The following is a 21,151-nucleotide window of genomic DNA, read 5'->3' on the forward strand; positions in this document are numbered from 1 at the left end:
TGAAGAAGTTTTGTGCACGCAAGTCTTTGACGCAGAAGAACACAGAAAAAAAGAAAAGAAAGGAAAGGGTCATTTTGTTTAGCACGACCTTCGTTAAATCGGGGTCTTCCCGATGCAGTCTTCGATGTATAGGCAGCGGGACGCGCCGCCCTCAACCCCGACGTGTACCCCTGTCGTCACCGCAGACCCACACGCACACACATCGCACGGTCTGTTTGATAAATGACCTGGAAATGATCACTCTCCGGGGAGAATCGCGCCGCAACGGCGACGCGTATAGGAAGCGTGCCACGGCGGCGCGTTCAGGAAAGTTTGCACTGACGACGGACGCAACTTTTCTGGGCGATTCAACTTCGTTCGGGGCCGGTGGCAGGAGGGTCGTAGTCTGCCTGCCGGATCCGCACCCCGGCCAACTTCACTCTCGAATATGGCTGGGAGGAGAGTGTGCACGGAGTGTCTTTTCTCGGCGACGGACGGATCGAGTTTTATCTCTCTGAATGAAGCTTTCGCCTGCCCCGCCCCGCTCGGAACGTCCATTTTAGGCCGGCTTCCTTTGCTTAAAAGGGAGCGATCGTCGTATCGAAGTTCGCGGATGTTCTCTGAAAGCTTCATCCGCGGTCAACTTTCTGTGGCAATGGAAGAGCGGGAGCTTTTCGCGCATGCGTTTTTCTTGCCCCAAAGTAGTGCGGTAGCGTTGGACGTCGATTTTGTCTTCGGTTACTCTGAGCGGATGCGCAATCAGCGTAGCTTGCCACTAGCGATGGTTTCGCATACGCCAAAACGTAGTTGAGCTAGGAGAAAAACAATTTTCTCTTTTGGCTCACTAGTCTCGATGTGCACTGCAAGTTTCCTAAATGGACAGACCTTCGTCGCCGACCGTAGTTTTTATGTGCACCATCGGACAAAGCGACAACGTAATTATGTTTCTTCCTTTCGTGCTTTCTCTCTCTCTTGCCAAACCGCCTTTCCGCTGCACAGGGTAGCGAACCGGATGTGCGTCCGGTTACCCTCCCTGCATTTCGTTCATCTCTCTCTCTCTCTCCCTCTCTCTCTCTCTCTCTGTTTTCGCAAGAGGCGCCTCTCTCGATCTTTCGAAAGCCCGGAGAAGGATGTCAGACTAATGGCGCCCTCCCTATTAGGCGAACACGCGTCATCCTATAGCTCAGAGAAAAGTCTGGCCCGAGAAGTCGCGCAGGCCGGGGACTCCGCGGCGCCATTCCACAGCTACCAGCGCACGACGCGCCGCTTACTGCGTAGCGCGCTGAGATGGATCGTTATGGATCGCCGTCCCGTTCGGTCGTGTACAGCGACCGGCCGGAAATTAATGCGGATCAAAGGCCGATAACGCTGCCGTCGAAAGAGGCAGCGGGCGTGCAAATGGCGACGATGCCCTCCTCCTCCTCCTCCAACTCCTCTTCGGATGCAACGAGTGGATAGCGGGGAGGCGCTTCACGATCTCTGTATGTACACACGGGGCCATTCGCGTTCTCTGACCACCAGCTTGCCTGAACGAATACGTATACACAATAGTCGCATAATGGGCGCTTCGGGTTCGTCGAAATAGGGATGACGGTCCTTATGCGTAATGGGGAGGGGGGGGGGGGAGGACGCATCTTTTTCCGTTGCTCGGCTACGACCGTACACGGCGTCGACGGGACCTAGCGTCCTGAAGCCTTTCATGTCGTGCAGTGGCACGAGCAGCGGCGTACATATATCTGAGCGCTGGCGCGAAGAACTGGCAGGAGAATGAGCTAGTGACAGTGGCACCGTCTGGAAGTAATGTCGCCGACCTCTCCTCCGGGACAAAATAGCAATTCCAACCGCGGCCTTAATTTGCTTCAGCTTATCTCCCTAACTGCTTTCATTCGCAGAAATTTTCTGTGCTCTCAAATGTCTCAGCGTTTAATATTTTCCTGATTGCCCTCTTTCCCACTACCGCTATAGGTAAGACGCAGTTACCGCCGTTGTGCACCATTCCCTTCATTATTTGGACGTCACTTCAGCAATTGCACATCGTTACAGGTACAGCTTGCCGATGTCGAAGCAACCATCCAATCGACTACAGAAACGCGACTCGAAAGCTCACTGGGACATCTGCTAACAAGCAGTCTCTCGTTTAAGTACTTTGAGTTTGTGTCAGCAAGCATTTTCTGCGCGTAAATGAAAGCATTCAGTGGTTCTTAACGTGTTTACGTGTTTCCTTTTATGATGGTCCACCTTGTATATTCAGAGCCGTGTCCAACGCAGACAAGCTCGTTACTTTGCTGACGGATGTCGCTTTCGATGGGGGCGAGCGGCTCCGAAAGGAAGACAGAGGGGAAGGGGGGGGGGGGGGGGCAGATTGCGCGACATATCTGACGCAAGTCACTTGGCTTACAACACAGAGACGCTGGCCGGGCGGGTCGTACGTCTGCTACGTCTGGGCACGTCTGCGAAGCGGCGATCAGCGTCCGGCAGGCACGAGAGAGAGTGACGCAGAAGAACGGTGCCTCCATCTCCCTTCTCTCACTAAGGACCCGGATGGCACGCGAAGAGCAAGCCCTGGCTTGGCGCTAATTGCACCGACTTAACTTCATAATTACCTTGCACACGACGCTTCCAACAGCCCCCCGATGGGGTATCTTGCTCTTGCGTTTTTCGTGTTGTTCATAACTGTTTGTGCCCCGTCGTCTGCTGGCACTTCTGCTTGCGCGACCACCCCGTCATCTCTGCTTGGAGAAGGCGAGAGGCTCCTCTTTTATGAGCGACTTGCAGGGCTCTAGATGAGCGCTATATACGTCCAAAGCAAGCGACGACTCCACGTTTTTTTGTCTTTGTTATTGCTGTTTTCTTTGTTTTACTTCTTGACCCTTTGTGCTAAGTTTGTGTCATCTTCTCGCTTCGCTCCATTCAGTCGCTCTTTGCCGCTTTATACCGATGCCCTCGAAAGAAACTCCAACAAGAAAGAAAGAAAACCACTTAGCAGTGTTCCCCCTGGCTTCATTGTTTCTTCCATTATGTGTGCCTGGCTTTCACGTTTCGTTTGCTTGTAAATCGCGGTCCCCGTTTGTCCCCAAGTGTTTAGATGATCCGCTTCCATTTAGGCGCATTTGGCTCTGGGGGCGATCAACTTCTGTGGCCCCAGGATGTGGTATATCACGTGCTTTCGAAAGAGCGCCTCGTGTGTGTGTTGGGCCGTACCGAAAAGATTGTTTGCCTTCGCCTCGCTTATAGTATTTGTCTTTCATAACTGAAGAATTGTTTTTTGCGGGATTGCGCAAACAGAGGGGCATATTCCGCGACTCGATCAAAAAAAGAAAGAAAGAAGAATGAAGATGTCGTCTGTCTGTTTAGAGTGCGCAAACATTCTCGAGCGCTGATATGGATTGGAAGTGTGGAGAGTGTGTCCATGGCGAGGGACGAAGATTATGAGGCCTCGAGGGCGTTTGCTCAATTTGGACGCGTTCGCTCGACATCGCTGGAGCGCACTTTTTGAGCGGCGCTTCGGAGCTTATAGCTTTAAGTGGCAGCGTCTTAAAGCTCCATGCGAAGAGAGCGGCCGCTGCCTTTTACCGCGTCTCGCGAAATGTTTGTAATGGTGCGCGCCCCCTTGATGCTGCCAGTTGTTGTCTTTTGTAAGCGGTCGAATTGGTCACTAAAAGCTTTGCTACGAGGGCGATTTCCCTTGTGCCGTCTTTGATGACACTGTTGTCTTCAGCGCGAGAATTTTGTCGCGAGTTGAAACTCCATCGCTTCGACGAGATGCTTAGGTTTCATTACGTGTTTGTGTTTCGGACTTCCGTTGATGGCGTTGACGGAACTGGCGAACTGAACGTTTGTCTTTTCTTGATGCATGCCTGCTTACGCTAGCCAGCGTGTGTGTTACTGTTTCACACACACGCACACACCACACACACTCACACACAAAGCTTAGCTATGCACAAGCATCTCGGCATTACTGTCGAATGCTTCGTCTCCAAAATCGTCTTGAGCCATTTTATGGTCTAGTATTCCCATCCAATGTTTATATCTCTCTGCTTTCTTTTCTAGCAAACATCGCGTGGTGATGACCCCCCCCCCCCCCTTTTTTTTTTGGCTTCAACGTGCTTACGTGGCGCTGCCTCCTTGTTCTAATGCGAAGCATTCTTTGCTTGTCATCAGGCACTTCGCGTTTGGTAGGGGGCTTGCACTATCATCTCGTGTGGGGGGCCTCCTGAATAAAGAAGTTACATGTCCAAGGATGGGGTTTGAACCGCGGTCCCGCAGCGCAGTATCCCAGTCATGTACTCATTGGGCCACAGACGCATGCGTCAAACCATTAAATAACGACCTTGCCGTCATCTTTCCCACGTGCCTACCTGTAGCGCTTGAGGCTGCTGTCGCGTAGGTCACGTCACATGTAGCAGCGGTAGATGATGTTTAGAACATGGCTGACAACGTATTTCCGGGTCCGCGATCGCTTCCGGCGTATACACGAGACGCAGTAGCACAGCCTTCGAGATCAGCTACCGTTGCCTCTGAGTAACCGAAACAGAAACATGGATTTGGACACCGCCTATTTGCTTCGCTCGTCCGAGAGTACGCCCGTTTCTTCCAGTTTTTCCTCGTGGAAGCTATGGCGCTTTGATAAGATGTGTGATAAGATGTGCGGATAAGATAAGCTGGCTCCGCCTTCGGCATCGGGAACTCGCCGTAACAGAACTGCGTCGTTCATCGGTCGACCTAGTAAAATAAATCGGTCGTCGTTGTCATATTTGTCCTCATGCCGTTGCCTTGCCGTTGTGTATGCGCGTATTTACAACGTAACGCAACTTTTCTTTGTATGTGTGTGCTTCTTGAATGCGATGTATCCATTCCTATCCGATGTCTCTGTAGATGCCGGTAGTAACTCGATTGCTAATGTAAAAATTTCCAGTTTCGCCCGAAGAACTAACTGACTGCGATAACGAGATTTAGCGTTGATTGAATTCCTTGGGCTAGTACAACTATACATGCATGCGACACAGGCACGTACCCAGGGGGGGGCCCGGGGGGGCCCGGGCCCCCCCCCCCCCGAAATCAAGTGTCATACCCCCCCCCCCCCTCCCCACCCACGCCACCACTCCTCACACATTCCTAAAGCGCTGCCAGATTAATGTTGAGACTTGGCAGCTGTTCATCGGTCAGCCTTATGCTGCCTTTTTCACTCCTTTTATATGGCGGTAGTTATCGGCATCTCTTGTAATGTGAAGGACAGTTTTCTCACAGATTCCGCACCCGCGCGATTAACTCGAGATGCGCTCAGTTGTCACCATCTATTCAACCGTCACGCGCATAGCTGTTGCTTTTGTTAGTTCAACCTTCTTTGTTTAGGCTGATCCTGGGACCAGGAGAGGGATGCGGCTGTTACTCAGCTGGTCTGTACTCTCATGGAACGAGTTGCGGCCGGAAAAAACACCAATTGCGTTTAACTTTTCCGTTTGCTTCATTATTTCCTTGAGTTACGGCTCGCCGCGACGCTGGCAGATGCCCGGAACCATATACACGTGATAAAGGTTAGATAAGGTGGGAAATAAAATAATGTGAAAGAACGTCCATCATGAAGCCCTGCAATAACCCTTAAACCCACAAGCAAGATGACTGTCGCCCGTTACCTCGTCTGTTTTCCCTAATTGTATAGCACTTTTTGTGCAAAATTGGAAACCGGAAACAAAAATCACAAGGAGTTGAGAAATTAAACGATCTACTAAGGGAGAGAGCCAACGCAACAACCAAACTGCAAGCAAAAGCGAATAATAAAAATGTTAGCCGTTGTTTATGAGAATATTTATGGATCAACATTTTTTTATTTAAAAAGGAAGTAGAGAAAACGCCGCCGGAAGTGGAGAATAATTACTTGCTTTGAATGACGCTTGTACAGTTATCGGTCGAACCGCCTCACGTAGCCACTTCTCTGCTGTACTTATGTGGGTGTTTTTCTAACCTTTCTCGGTAAGCGCAGTACGTCTAGAATCGCAGAGTCCTGCGCTCTACGCGGTTGTATGGGACTGGCGGTCGCACAGCGTTACGCAATTCGCGGAACTGTCAAAACTGATCCACAAGGCGAAAATAATTGATATTCGAAACTATAACATGTGAAAGACTGAAGAAGCCGTAAAAAAATGAACGCAGCCTGAAATCAGTAAAAAAGAAACCTGGCATAGGACAAACCATGATGTATGCACTAAACGATAACAGGGATAATATCATAAGCAATCTCGAAGATACAGTAAAAGCAGCGGAAAAATTCTAAGCTGACCTGTATACAGTACCCAGAGGAGTCACGATACCTCAATTAGAAACAGTAATGAACAGGATACAGAAACTATCCTATAACTAGCGATGAGGTCAGAAGGGCGCTGCAAGACATGGAACGATGAAGAGCGGGAGGAGAAGGTGGAATAAGTCCATTTAATCAAAGATGGAGGAGACATAATGCTTGGAAAACTGGCGGCTCTTTATACGAAGTGCATATCGACTGCAAGGGTCCCAGAAAACTGGAAGAATGCAGACATTATACTAATCCACAAAAAATTATAGGACCGTTAGCTTGCTCCCAGTATTATATAAGATATTTACCAAAATAATCTCCAATAGAATAAGGGCAACACTGGATTTTGTCAACCAAGGGAACAGGCTGGCTTCAGGAAGATATACCTTACAATGGATCACATCCATGTCATCAATCAGGCTATCGTGAAATCTGCAGAGTACAATAAGCCTCTCTATGTGGCTTATATAGATTACGAAAATGCATTTGATTCAGTAGAGATACCAGCAGTCTAGAGGCACTACGTAATCAAGGACTACAGAACGCTTACGTAAAAAGCTTGAAAAATATTGCTACATGCGTGTGGTATTTATTTGTTTGAACGAGGTGCGTGGGCGCCATCATTTAAGAAAAGAGGAGGAAGAACGAACTGGGCTCGCGCTGTGAATCTAACCGGTCAGCGCTGCAACCGTTGTTGTAAATATAATCTGTAAATAATTTCTCGTCTTACTGGCTCGTCCTTCGCGTAAGAATATATACAGAGGTTCTACAGCTACCTTAATTCTACACACGAAAAGCATGGAGATACCTATAGGAAAATGGGTCAGAGAGGGAGACAATTTCTCCAAAGCTATTCACTGCGTGCTTAGAAGATTGGATTGGATTGTAAAACTTTATTTGTCCAACAGATGTAGGGAAAGCTTTAAGTCTTCCCACCTAGACGACGGCCAGGAGTCCTTGGACCCTAGCGGCGATTTCGGCCAGTTGGACGGTCTTCAGTTGAATCTCCGGATCGGAGCTGAGTAATAAGGTCTCCCATTGTTCTAAACACGTTATTCTTCCCTCAGAGGGAGCCTGTGGGCATTCCCACAGAATGTGGTTAAGATTAGCCCTGGCTTTACATAGCTTACACTGGCTAGAGTACTGACCCGGGTAGTAGAGGCTGCACGACACCGGGCTTGGAAACGAGTTGGTTTGCAGGCGACGCCAAGTGGAGGCCTGGCTCTTGTTTAAGGATGCATCAGCCGGAGGATATTTAACCCGCCCTAGTCTGTAGTGTTGTGTGATCTCTCTGTAGCACACTAAGCGGTCTCGCCCCGTGAAGCCTTCGGCTAGCCCACCAGCTCGGAATGTGAGTCCTCGAGCTAATTCGTGGGCCGCCTCATTCCCAGCGAGGGAGGCGTGCGCAGGTGCCCAGATTATTTCAATTTTCCTGCTATCTCTGCAGGTCTGCAGGATTCTGTTCGCCTCGGGAGAAATTCTGCCTCTGGCAAAGTTCATCACCGCAACCTTAGAGTCGCTGACTATAATTTTGGCTGAAGTACTTGCAATTGCAAGTGCTATGGCAGATTCTTCTCCAATTTGAGAGCAATCCGTTGGAACTGTGCCACTGGCTATCAATCTAGTTTCAGCGCTCGCTACCGCTAGGGCCATGCGGCCGTTGCCATAGTCTGCAGCATCAACGTAGAGCACGTCCTTCGAGTTTTTGAAACGCTTCTCAAGAGCCTCGGCCCGTTTCTGTCTGCGTTCCTTGTGATGGATTGGGTGCATGTTTTGAGGTAGTGGTGGGATTATTAGTCGGTTCCGCACGCTTCGCGGCAGGTCTACTTTGATGCCTTCCTGCCCCGCATAGTTTATGCCTAGCCTAGCTAGGATTTTCCTGCCCGTAGGGCTTCCCGCAAGTCTCTCATACTGCGAGATCCTCACTGCTTCAATAATCTCCTCAAGCGTGTTGTGGAGCCCTAGAGCTAAAAGCTTTTCATTTGCAGTGCGGATGGGAAGCCCCAGCGCCTGTTTTATACTTTTACGTATGATGCCATCAATCTTCTTCTTCTCGAATGACCTAAAACTGAGGAAGGGAGCAACATAAGCTATTCTACCTATCACAAAGGCCTGGACTAGCCTAACTAGATTCGCTTCTCTCATCCCGGACCGCCTGTTGGCGATCCTGCGGATCAGTCTCATGGTCTGCAGTGCGCAGCCGTCTAGTCTCCTTATTGTTTCGCCATTAAAACCGTTGTCCTGAATAAAAAGTCCCAGAACTCTGATTTGGTTCACTTTTGGAATGGGGATCCCCCCAGCTGTCAGAGAGATTTGCGGTTCCTCCTTACTGGCCCTGCCTTTCGGCTGGTATAGAAGCAGTTCCGATTTTTGTGGTGAACATTTAAGTCCCCTAGGTCCGACATAACCTTCAACTGCCTGGATAGCCCTTTGGAGGGCTTCCTCTATTTGGGCATCGCTGCCCCTAGCTATCCACAACGTAATGTCATCAGCGTATATGCTGTGATTTAGTCCTTCAATAGCCTCCAGTCTTTCAGGGAGTTTGATCATGGCCACATTGAAAAGAAACGGCGAGAGCACAGAGCCCTGTGGGGTCCCTTTGCTGCCTAATTTAATGTCATCCGATTGGCATTCTCCAATCTGGATTTTTGCTTCTCGGTCTGACAAGAAGTCCCTAATGTAATTCTAGGTTCGTACGCCTACTCCCAAGTCCTGAAGGTTCTCAAGAATGGCTTTATGTGTGACGTTATCAAAAGCCTTCGCTAGGTCAAGCCCTAGAATTGCCTTTGCGTCCCCCGTTTCCGAATCGATGATTTGGTGCTTTAGTTGCAGCATCACGTCCTGGGTGGAGAGCCTGGGCCTAAAGCCCACCATCGAATGCGGATAGAGGTCATTATCCTCCATGTAGTTATTGAGCCGCGTTTGAATAACGTGCTCCAAAAGCTTGCCTGCACAAGAGGTTAGAGAGATAGGTCTTAAGTTCTCTATCTGGAGTTTCTTGCCTGGTTTTGGGATCATCACCACCTTAGCGGTTTTCCACTGATTTGGTAGTTTACCCTCTTCCCAGCACTTCTGCATAAAGTTAGTTAATGCAGTTATAGAGTTATCATCTAGATTGCGTAGCATTTTATTGCTAACGCCATCCGGGCCTGAAGCTGATTTGGTTTTGAGCTTGGCAATCTCCGCCCGGACTTCCGCCTCGCTGATGGGTTCGTCTAGGCTGGAGTTGCCTACGCCTTCATAGTTAGGTAGGGGTTCCTTGCTGGTGTCCCCTATGTATCTCTCCTGTATGTCCTTCATTAGATCTACCTCCGTACCTTCGTACAAGTGAAGAATTTTTTGAAGGTTCTGTCGCTGCGCTGTTTTGCAGCCCTGTGGATCCAGCAGGTAGCGGAGTAGATTCCATGTCCTAGCTAGGCCTATATTTCCGTCTATCCTATCGCAGGTGGACTCCCAGTTCTGCTTGGTTAGTTTGAGCGCGTAATCTTCTATATCTTTATTGAGCCTAGCGATCCGTCTCCTGAGATTGCGGTTCCACTTTTGCCTCCTGAGCCGTTTTTCCATGCTGAGCTTAGCCTCCCACATATGGAGGAGGTGGCTGTCCGCTATCTCCAGTGCAGAGTCCTCCGTTATCTCCTTGGTTGCGTTTTTAACGTCCTGGCCTAGTTTCTTAGCCCATTCATCAATATCCTTTATCTCACTCCCTGCCGTCTCCCTTGAATTCAAGCTATTAAACTGGGAAGGCTGAGGAGTAAAGATCGACGGCAAATATCTCAGCAACCTTCGGTTTGCCGATGACATTGTTCTATTCAACAACAATGCAGACGAGTTACAACAAATGATTGGAGACCTTAACAGAGAGAGTGTAAGAGTGGGGTTGAATATTATTATGCAGAAGATGAAGATAATGATAAATAGCCGGGCAAAGGAACAAGAGATCAGGATCGCCAGTCGGCCACTAGAGACTGTGAAGGAGTACGTTTACCTAGGTCAATTAATCACAGGGAACCCTGATCATGAGAAGGAAATTCACAGAAGAAGAAAAATAGGTTGGATCGCATACGGCAGACATTGCCAGTTCCTGACTGAAAGCTTACCATTGTTATTGAAAAGTAAGGTGTGCATGCAATCAGTGCATTTTGCCAGAGCTTACATATGGGGCAGAGACTTGAGAATGAGTTAAGGACCGCGCAAATAGCGATCGAACGAAGATTGCTAGGCATAACGTTAAGAGAGAGAAAGAGAGCGGTTTGGATCAGAGAGCGAACGGGTATAGACGATATCCTAATTGACATCAAGGGGACAAAATGTAGCTGGGCAGGCCATGTAATGCGCCGGTTAGATAACCGTTGGACCATTAGGGTTACAGAATGGGTACCAAGAGAAGGAAAACGCAATCGAGGACGACAAAACACTAAGTGGAGCGATGAAATTAGGAAATTCGCGGGCGCTAGTTGCAATCGGTTGGCGCAGGACAGGGGTAAATGGAGATCGCAGGGAGAGGCCTTCGTCCTGCAGTAGACATAAAACAGGATGATGATGATGATGATGATGATGATGATGATGATGATGATGATGGAGGTGGTGGGCCCCCCCCGAAAAAAAATCCTGGGTACGTGCCTGATGCGACATAGGCTGGCGCCCCCGGATTTCTGGCACCCTTAATGAAAAAGCTTTAACACGCCGTGTAGGGTCTGTAATGGCATCGCATAGACGCCACTTCGCTGAAACGCTTCGTGCTTGTATTCTTTTTTGAAACTTACCTGTTTTCGATAAATTCTGTTAACGTTATGCCTAAAGAAAGGTTGTGTATAAATAAAAACTGTCTTGAACAGGAAGCTCAGGTGGCTTATTCTATTCCTTTCAAATTATTTTTATGAACCAACTTTTGCAAACAAATGTGAAACCAAAGTGCTTTCATAGCTTTTAAAATTAAACCTCCGTTTTGCACTCTGGCCAGTTCATTTATGCTAATACCGGTCAAAGTATCCGTGACAACGCTTAAGTAATCAGTGATTGGTGATGTAACTGTTTGAAACGCTACCAGATTTGTGCTGCTTGAAGCATTGCAAGGTGACCGTTTTACATATTCACATTGTACATACAATGATATCTGGATTTTCAGCCAGTAGGAAATTAAGGGGGGATCTCATACATATACAGATTATAACAAGTTAGAGAAACAAATAAACTAAGGAGAATCACACTATACAATTTGTTGTTTATTGCTGCTTTGTTTATTTACTTGTGTATGTTTTTTTTTACCCACTCCCCTCTGTAATACTTCGGTCTTGAGGGTACAATAAAATAAATAATAAATAAATAAAATTTTACACTCTTTTTGCTAAGGCAATAACACATATTAGGCCTCCACGTGAACCATTAAAGCTGATTACAGGTATTTATATGGGCACGCTCATAAAAATGTATTCTATGAAACTGCACAATAACCTTGCGTGTTGTTTCTATATCTATTTCCAGTCTTCCGGCTCCGTGTACGAAAATAAAGTTTTGAGCGCGCAGCTTGTGCTAGCATCCTGTATTACACGCTGTGGAAGGACATTCCAAACCTTTACCGCTACATTTGCGAAATGGCGTTCGCCATTTATTATGGGTAAGGGGAACCAGTAATTTACCGGAAGAAACAGTACGAGCGTTACCATTACTCAGCATTCCTAAAAAAGGGTAATGCGAAAAGAAAAAAAAAAACAGAAAAGAAAGTATTGGGTAGAGTCCTACGCACTTCCAGTGCAACTCGGTAATGGCGTAGACGTAGCATGGTCATTATGCTTGAAAAGCGGACGTCGAATAGACACAAAAGGAAGAACAAGTAGTGGTAGCGTAGTGCCTAGACTATTGCATTTTAGGCACCACAGTATTAGTAGTAGTAGTAGTAGTAGTAGTAGTAGTAGTAGTAGTAGTAGTAGTAGTAGTAGTAGTAGTAGTAGTAGTCTGGCGCCTATAATGAATGCTATTAGGCACTATGATAGAGAGAGATGCGAAGCAGGAAAGGCAGCGAGGTTGAGCAAGGCCTTACCTGGCTGGCCACCCTTCGCTTGGGTGAGGAAGAAGATAGATGAGTAAAAAGGAAATAGCAAAAAAATAATAAATGTCTGCGTGAACACACTTTGTGCAAATATTTTCGAGGACAGTCGCAAGGTGGCGTTCGTCAAGTCCATTAGCCTTCGGAATGGGCAATGCGGCTTTTGCGGCCTTCTGCGTGCAAGGTTCATATAGGAGGTAATTTTTAGAATGGGTGTAAAAATTAATCCGCAGAAATCTAAAGTATATTTTAACAGTCTCGGAAGAGAACAGCAATTTACAGTAGGTAGCGAGGCACTGGAAGTGGTAAGGGAATCCGGATCATGAGACGGAAATAATCAGAAGGATAAGAATGGACTGGGGTGCGTTTGGCAGGCATTCTCAGATCATGAACAGCAGGTTGCCATTATCCCTCAAGAGAAAAGTATATAATAGCTGTGTCTTACCAGTACTCACCTACGGTGCAGGAACCTGGAGGCTTACGAAAAGGGTTATACTCAAATTGAGGACGACGCAATGAGCTATGGAAAGAAGAAGGATAGGTGTAACGTTAAGAGATAAGAAAAGAGCAGATTGGGTGAGGGAACGCGAGTGAACGACATCTCAGTTGAAATCAAGAAAAAGAAATGGGCATGGGCAGGACATGTAATGAGGAGGGAGGATAACCGATGGTCAGTAAGGGTTACGGACTGGATTCCAAGGGAAGGGAAGCGTAGCAGGGGGCGGCAGAAAGTTAGGTGGGCGGATGAGATTAAGAAGTTTGCAGGCACGGCATCGCCACAATTAGTACATGACTGGGGTTGTTGGAGAAGTATGGGAGAGGCCTTTGGCCTGCAGTGGGCGTAACCAGGCTGATGATGATGATGCGTGGAAGGTTGCTTCGACCAAAGTTCCAGCATCTTTTCCTTCAGATGCGATATGCGTCATCCAAGCGGCTCAGACTGGCTTGCAGCGCACATGCTTGAGCTTCGAAAGGTTGGCCAGCGGCACGGAAGGGACTGCTTTGTGTCGTCCCAACAGCAAGAATCACGTGCCCCGTTGTTGGCCTTCCGATGAGTTGTATAGCGCCTGTAAACAGAGGGTCTTTAGGCACCGTAGCAGTAGTGGAACAGCTCTGCATTGCATGTAACATTGCTTATTAGCTACTGTACTAGTTAAGTGTACTGTGCCGAGACCGTGGTCTTTTAGGCGCTGCGTAGTGTATCCAATGCGGAGAGCATATCAGGGTGCAGTGCCTAGAGTACATCTTAGCGAGCACTATAATATAATATAAGCAGTAAGAATAAATGCTGATCAAACGGCTGCGCTTTTGCAGCAGAGAGTACAGCTTGCAGGAAAGAGGAAGCAGGGCTCTAACTCGGCGAAGCTGCGATGGCAGATCGAGCCATTCTGAGCTGTTTAAATAGCCGGGGGGCGTTGCGATCGAGGCCGTTCGTGGGATGAAAGCGACGGGGGAGGCGAAGGGCCCGCCATCTGCCGGTGACAGCGAGCTGTCTCTCTCCTTTTCCTTGGTCGTCGCGGCGAAACACTGGTCTCCTCGTTTCGTTTCAAAAGCCGGAGAGACTCGGCGCTCGCTCCACATATCCGACCGTTCTTTTGGACGCTTCATCGATGCCGTTTCTTTATTCAGGCCCCCTGATTCCTATAATCTATTTCACCAACTCCGCGTCGTACAGCTGCTTCAACCAACCTCGGCAGATGAGAAGCGCGTTTTGTAATAACATTTAAACATTTGTAAGGAACTGACAGCGAGGGCTGCTTTTCCCTGTGACGAGGCAGATGTAGACATTGTTGTAGACATTTAGAACAATGCAGACGCTACTGCACCTTGAGCGCGTCCCATGACTCTGGGACAGATCTAAAAACAGAGCGCGCAATACTATTGACAAACAAGAGCCGGAGGGCGCGTCATGTAGAACTCGGACGCCGAGGCGCCAAGGTATTGCTGATGAAGAAGCAGGGAAGCTAACGTCAAGCGTAACTGATTTGGGATCGGAATTATAAGTAGGAGAGGAAGGTAAGGTTATCACATCAGATTTGGAGACATACTGAGCTGAATTGCTTGGCACATAGGCACGGTCTAACCTGCCTGGAGACGCACGTACCGCATCGCCACGGCCAGACGAACGAAGAACCACGAAGAAGTCGATATGTAAATCCAGCAACGAAAAGTGCTGGACGGGGCGACGCCACTCCCGTTCGTTCCAACCTGGGCGACCCTATCCCGGGCCTTGCACATCTGCTGGCGTGTCTAAAACGCAAATAAAATTCCCAACAAGCACCACGTGACGATTGTCCAGGAAATACACGTCCAGTTGACGAAAAAAAGAATCATTGGACTTAGTAGCTTGCGCGGGTCCATACGCTCTAAGAAAAGTTCACACCCTTCTTTTTCGTGTATCTGCGGCACAACAATAATCGTCGTCTGTCTTGTCCGCATTTCTTTTCTTGAAAACGCTGCGCTCGCTACTTTCCTGTCGGGAATGCTGTGTCATGCTGATAACGCGCATGTCGTTCGTTACTGGAAAGTACCGGGCTGGCCGCGTTCAAAAAAGGAAATGCGGTCAAGACAGATGAAGATTATTGTTGTGTGGCACATATACATCATAAAGGGTGCAACTGTTTTTAGAGTGCAGATGCACAAAATACGTAACTGAAATGAAGATAGCACACAATGCTACGGCGCAGTGGCTTTTGCAGAAAAGTCACAAATGGGATGGGGCGTTGTAAGCGACGCTTTGGAAAACACCCTGAATGCCCTGAACAATTAAGTATTCAGGATTCCGTTATACCAGCTTCGCATGCCACATTTTGCAGAGCTATCGTTATAGCGGTGGTGTCGCTGCAACTTTTAGTAAATGCAAATGTTTATGCACGTGGAATATGGTTACACGCTCAACAGGAAAGAATAATGTTTCGTTATTTGCGGGTATCTTTTATGCCATTGTTCAGTTCAGTTCAGTTCAGTTTATTGTCCTTAAAGACCCCCGGAGGGGGTACTACATAAGGGGTGGGTTTAACATAAGTTCCACATTTGGTACACTTCATAAGTTATATTCAAAGTGATCAATCACACGCTGTAGGAATGAAGACAGGCAAGTGATGCTAACAATGTCAGCAGGAAGGCCGTTCCAGTCTTTAGCTGCTCGAGGAATGAACGAGGCAGAAAAATGAGTGGTTCGGGCACGTGGCCGTGCGACTTGCTGCGGATGACTGGTGCGGTGAGAGATGCGTGCTGCAGGAACGATGTATGGCGCATGATGAAGGGTACTGAAAAAGAACTTGTGATAGAGCTCAAGACTAGCAACTTTCTAATAAGATTCGCCACAATATATTCGAGATAGGATTCGACTTCTCACACCACCGGGCGGCTGTATTGCACGAGATGTGCCCTGAAAAGCGTGTGCAGTACATGTACACTTAATGTGGTTAGCTTCAAAAATGCTCCTCATTAAACATAATGCACTGGTTTCACTGTCTCTGCTGTAAGCGCTGAAGTCGTCACATCTCCGAAACGTTTTGCCCACGGAGCACCAGTTCTCATCTGTGGAGCTAAAACAGCCGCAGGGGGGTTTAAATCAGGCGAGTGGGAAAAGTGTTTCAGCGCAGTGACGGAATTGCGAGCCAAAAACTCGCCGCAATATCAATGCAGGGTGCACGCAGGGGCATAATCGTGGAGCAGAATCCAGCATGCCCTCTTTTGACAAATCTGTTCGCAAATGGCGTTCACGGTGTCTCAGATGCTTCAGGCAATCTAAGCTGAAAGCTGTAGTGACAGTTCCAACTCCAGGTATTGCAAGTTGGTGGGGCAACGACCTTTTGCTTTCTTCTTCTACGTTTTATTTATTTTTTCTTGCCTTGGGATCACCTTCTTCGATTTCTTGCTCTGCGACTTCATATCGGTCTTGTATTTATAAATCCAAGTTCCATCACGGTGACGGCCCTTTGCATGACTCCATTGCCCCCGTCTGAAGTTTTCCAGCCAGTGAAACATTCCTCCCGTCGCAACTTTTGCTCGGGGGTCAGCAGTTGCGATGCTGTATTGGCGCAAACCTCTCTTAATGTATAATATTTTCGTCAAATTCTGTTGAGCGGTTGGCCTTCTACAAATAATTGACTCTGCTATCATTACAGCGGTTATTCGAGTGTCACTGAACGAAAGAGAATGGTCATGATGAGTGTTTTCAGCTTCGCACAAGGTGTAAGGGCGTCATGACCTCGCATCGTCGTTGAAGTCTTAACGGCCATCCCTGAGAAAATCCTTGAGAAAGGGCCGAAACAAAGACATGCGTGGGTGAGTGCCAGTCCCCCGTTGAATGACAGTTTAAGCTTCATTTCAAGTGAATGGAACCGTCGTGCGCATTTTGCGCCAAAATCGTGGCATTGAAGGGTAATATAAGATCAGCTCACTACAGTCAATGGGGGTTTCATTACCAGAAAATCGGGCCATATTTTCCACGGCGGAATGCCGACGCGTCCATTTCAATGCGCACCGTCGACCGCCCATCCACATTAACGTGGTGATGTTTGTGCCCCTTCTAGTTCGATCTCGCGTCGAATAGCAGTTGGACTTCTACTAGAGCTCAAACAGGTCCTCTTGAGAAACGAGAGAGAGAGAGAGAGAGAGGCTCTGGTATACCCTCTCCCAATTTTTCGCTGACTCACCGCATGAACTTTCGGGACGACTTCGAATGCTCTCAGAATCGCTAAAGAATCCTGCGAACTAACTGCGACTTTCCACAACTTCCCTAGTTCACAATGCTGTTCACAGAAAAGAGGGTGAAGGAGAAGGAAAGAGAAATTATGTAGATTTAACACTCACGGAGGCATCTATGTGAAGTGAAGCTTTCGCGAAGCGTTTAAATGAACGGTAGACCACTACCGGCGATGCGTACAATTGGTGACATATTAAATTAGGGACACCACAAACAACGGAGGCGTACAACAACAATGTTCCCAGTAGTGGTTCAGGAAGTTTGATACTTGGAATCCTTTGTGTGTTTAAAAAATGGGCAGAACATCAGGCAAAAGAATAAGAGCTTCGTGGAGCAACCTACCGTCCCGTTTCTAAAAGGACACTCATAGCACCCATCCATTCTTCGATCACTGGAATAGTAAGGTGCAATAATGAATCACGCGTGTTACGCATGCATCTCCTACACTCTAAAAACTAGGAAGGGTATCGCAGGAGTGAAGCGGCCGGTTCACTCTTCAAAGCGTCGTTTTACTCTCGCAAAATGTCGAGGAGAGTGAAATGCATTGTTCACTCTCTCACCAAGGAGAGAGTGAAATGTGCTTTTCACTCTCCCCCTTCAGAGAGAGAGAGTAGTTCTACTCTTGCGGCAATAGAGAACAAAATGTAGCGTGATCTTCTGCTTCAACTGTAGGTGGCTGGCCTCGAACATGGCAATGTATCATTCATGCACGCTGAGCAAAGAACACATCGTTTTGCTTCTAAGAGAACAGGCCGCCGCAGTTCAAAGGAATGCGTAGCGAGCGCTCTACTTTTTCACTCGGAGTTCTCCACCGCGCGCGCGCGCGCTCAAGATCGCGGAACAACACAGCACCGGAGAAAGGTGATCTTTTATTGTGTCTGTAGCTCTCAATTTACTCATCACGGCTTTTCTTTGAATGCCTCAACCGTTGAGCTTCCTGCTTCTGCTCCTCCAAGTACATTTGTCGCCGGTTCCATGTGCCTAAAACTGGTATCTGCAGCTCCTTTGTAATTTGAACTTTAAGGATGTCGCTTTCCTTCTATTACCTCCACAGACAATTCTCTGTGACATGCGAAGAATGTCACAGAAAGGGAAAAAAAACACTTGGCAATGTCTGCTATGTCTAGCCAAGTGTACAAATTTAAGGACTTTCCAGTACTTCTAAACATTCCAGGCTTTTCAATGCCTTGAAAATGGCATTTTAGAAATAAAGGGTTTTCAAGGATCGCTACAAACCCTGGTTTCTAGCACCTAAATAATTTTACAAGCTTATTTTGGCATGGAGTTCGGAAATTCATGCTTTTTAGCTAACGCTGCATCATCTCTGTACATTGAAACCACGAGAGCGCAACCATTTTGGAGTAAAGAAAAATACTGAAAGCTTTTAATACCACTCTTTTTCTATGGAGCTTCGTATTGCCTGGTTAGGTTTACGAATGTGCCTGGTTTTGGTGGGCGTTTCTTCGACATTTTCTGGGAGAAGTAGATGAATAACCCCCGTATTCAGAAATGTATATTAATACAAAGCCCATGCTTGACTTTATATAAACGACGCCTGGTGCGAACGTCCCCCAGACGCTCACTGCCTTTCTTTTGGTGCGTTCACGACTTGCGTCATTTAGATCAAGTCAAGCATGGGCTTCAAGTTATGATGCATTTCTGAATATGGGGGTAAGCGTGCGCTATTTCGGGCAACGCATTGTGCCATTGACACTGAGAGGAAACAGGGAAAACAAAGTTAACGCCCTATACTCCTAAACTTTCGCGTACCTGTGGTGTGCGTGTATCGTGGAAGAAGAAACAGCGCTAACACCAGGACGAAAAAAAGCATCGACCACACCAGCGCTTCGTGGTGTTGTCCATGTTTTTGCGTCGTCCTTGTGTTGCGCTGTTTCTTCTAAAATGCTCAACCAACTAGCCCGCAAGTCTATCCTGTGCATATATATTGAACACACGTATGAATGTAGATGGTCTTCGAAGCTTTTAGAACGAGCACTGCCACAGGATACGAGCAGTGCACGCGTAACAAGTGGACACATTACTCATTTAAACATGCGTGCCAATGCATGTGACGCGGCTATCGGCATAAGCAGTCTCCAAATGCTGGAATGCGTGCTCTTCAAAACGCTAACGATCCGCTGCTAATGCAGAACAACAGCTCACAGCGGACTGAACCAAACTCTAAACTAATGCACTTGAAAAGAACGCCTACACGGCAGCGTGAGGCACGTCGAAATGCCTGGTACTGGCATCGCAGTTGACCACATACGAATGGAACTGGCGGAAAAAATAAACAGAAATGCTCACCAGTATACGCGCGACTTAAATTCACATACGTGGATGGTTGGCACGATACTTTGTATCCGCGTATTTTCGGAGAACATATAATGCATGGACTGGAAAAGCACTCGATCGTGAGCTGAACGGCACATTTGTTATTTTCCTGGGGTGACGACAAGCCGTGAATAGTTCTCACGTCGTCGTCTACGTTGTATTCCTCCGTTAGTCGTAGCAAGCAATGGAAATGATGCAAACGCAAACGTATTCCAGTACACAACAGCACAGCACACTGCAGAGAAACTCCAACCACCGCAGCCGATTCCTCAAATACATTTGTTATGTATATAAGCTCTAAAACAACACGACTGAGCGTGGTGGCTTTGTGGTGTAATGGTTAGGATGTGTGCTTTGAATTGTATAGATGCGAGTGTACGCGGGTTCGAATCCACTTGATGTATAGAGCAATGTGGTTCTCCATAAGTGTGTGATTCCCTCGACTGTTGTGTTCTAATTAGATTATGTGTCTCCTGATTGTGAAATATGCGAAGATATTTGCGGATTAAATGTGAATTAGCTTTTTTTTCTCCGCAGTGGCGTTCGGGACACATACGCATAAGCCGATTACGAGCCGTCACGACTCATGGTAGGCAGCAAATAGCCAGGAAAAATGACTTTAAAATCCTGCATAACATTGCTCACGCCTATTCTGAAGGCCGCTTGGAATCGGGCCACTGAGTCTGAGGAGCCGCCTAGAGAACGGTGTATCAGCGACCCTAATTTTATCTGATTTCCTGCCTGCATGCGTGGCCAGGACTTCGCTAAGAGGGTATTGGGAAGAGTAGTTGCACTCTGTTTGGGGGAGTAGAAGTACTCGGTCTGGTGGAGTGCCATTACCCCTACGGTGAGAGTATTACCACTCTGCGGAAGAGTACTAGCACTCCCTGTGGGAAGAGTATTATCACTCTGCAGAAGAGTACTAGCAATCCCTTGCGGCGGAGTAACAAAACTCCGTCAACAGGAGTTGACCTACTCTCTCTCAAAGAGGGTCGATCTACTCTCGAAAAGAGAGTGAAATATGGGACAAGCCGCTACTCCCTCAAAGGGAGTGCCCGGCACTCTCTTAGTTTTTAGAGTGTAAGAAATGGGCCTAATGTCACGCGTTGCGCCCATTAGGGAAAATGGAGTTAAGCCAACCCAACGCACCCATTGAATCGGTGTTTTCATTGGTGGAACTTCCTTTTTGCCATAGGATGTAATGGTGTTAGTCATGGACACTATAAAACACCCTCTTAAGGAGGGTAAACTGGTTTAGCGTGAGCTGCACTTTCTTGCACTATTTTGTTGGTTAGCATACAGGGGTTATAAAATAACGTTTGCTGGCACTAGCACTGGGCGTACGTATAAATTAGAATTAGCGCATTAGAATATCTTTCAGGCTAATTTTGTTAATACAAAGAACTGTGATGTACAAGGTGGGACTGGATTCTTCTACACAATAACGCTATTTTCGTTTTGTGTGAATCGTTCGAAATTTTTGTCGACAGAGGAACACGTTCAGCCCCCGTCTCCTACTTCTCTACTACTGTTCGTATTATAGCATAAAAATAGAAAAAAAAACAAGCGCAACCAACAGAAAGCAGCAGAGAGCGTCATTAGGACGGGTCGGTACTGATTTCCTTTATTTGTTCCATATAAGCGTCTCAAGCAGACGGCGACTTGCTTGGAGCAGACGACGCGGTCTCTAGAGTGGTACGACGGAACCAAAGACCGCCATCAAGAAAGGAAGGAGCAGCAGACGAAAAATGAGGAAAAGAAAAATTGCAGAAGGACATCTAAAAATGGCGAT

This window comes from Dermacentor albipictus, unplaced genomic scaffold, assembly GCF_038994185.2.
Source record: "Dermacentor albipictus isolate Rhodes 1998 colony unplaced genomic scaffold, USDA_Dalb.pri_finalv2 scaffold_215, whole genome shotgun sequence".
NCBI lineage: Eukaryota > Metazoa > Arthropoda > Arachnida > Ixodida > Ixodidae > Dermacentor > Dermacentor albipictus.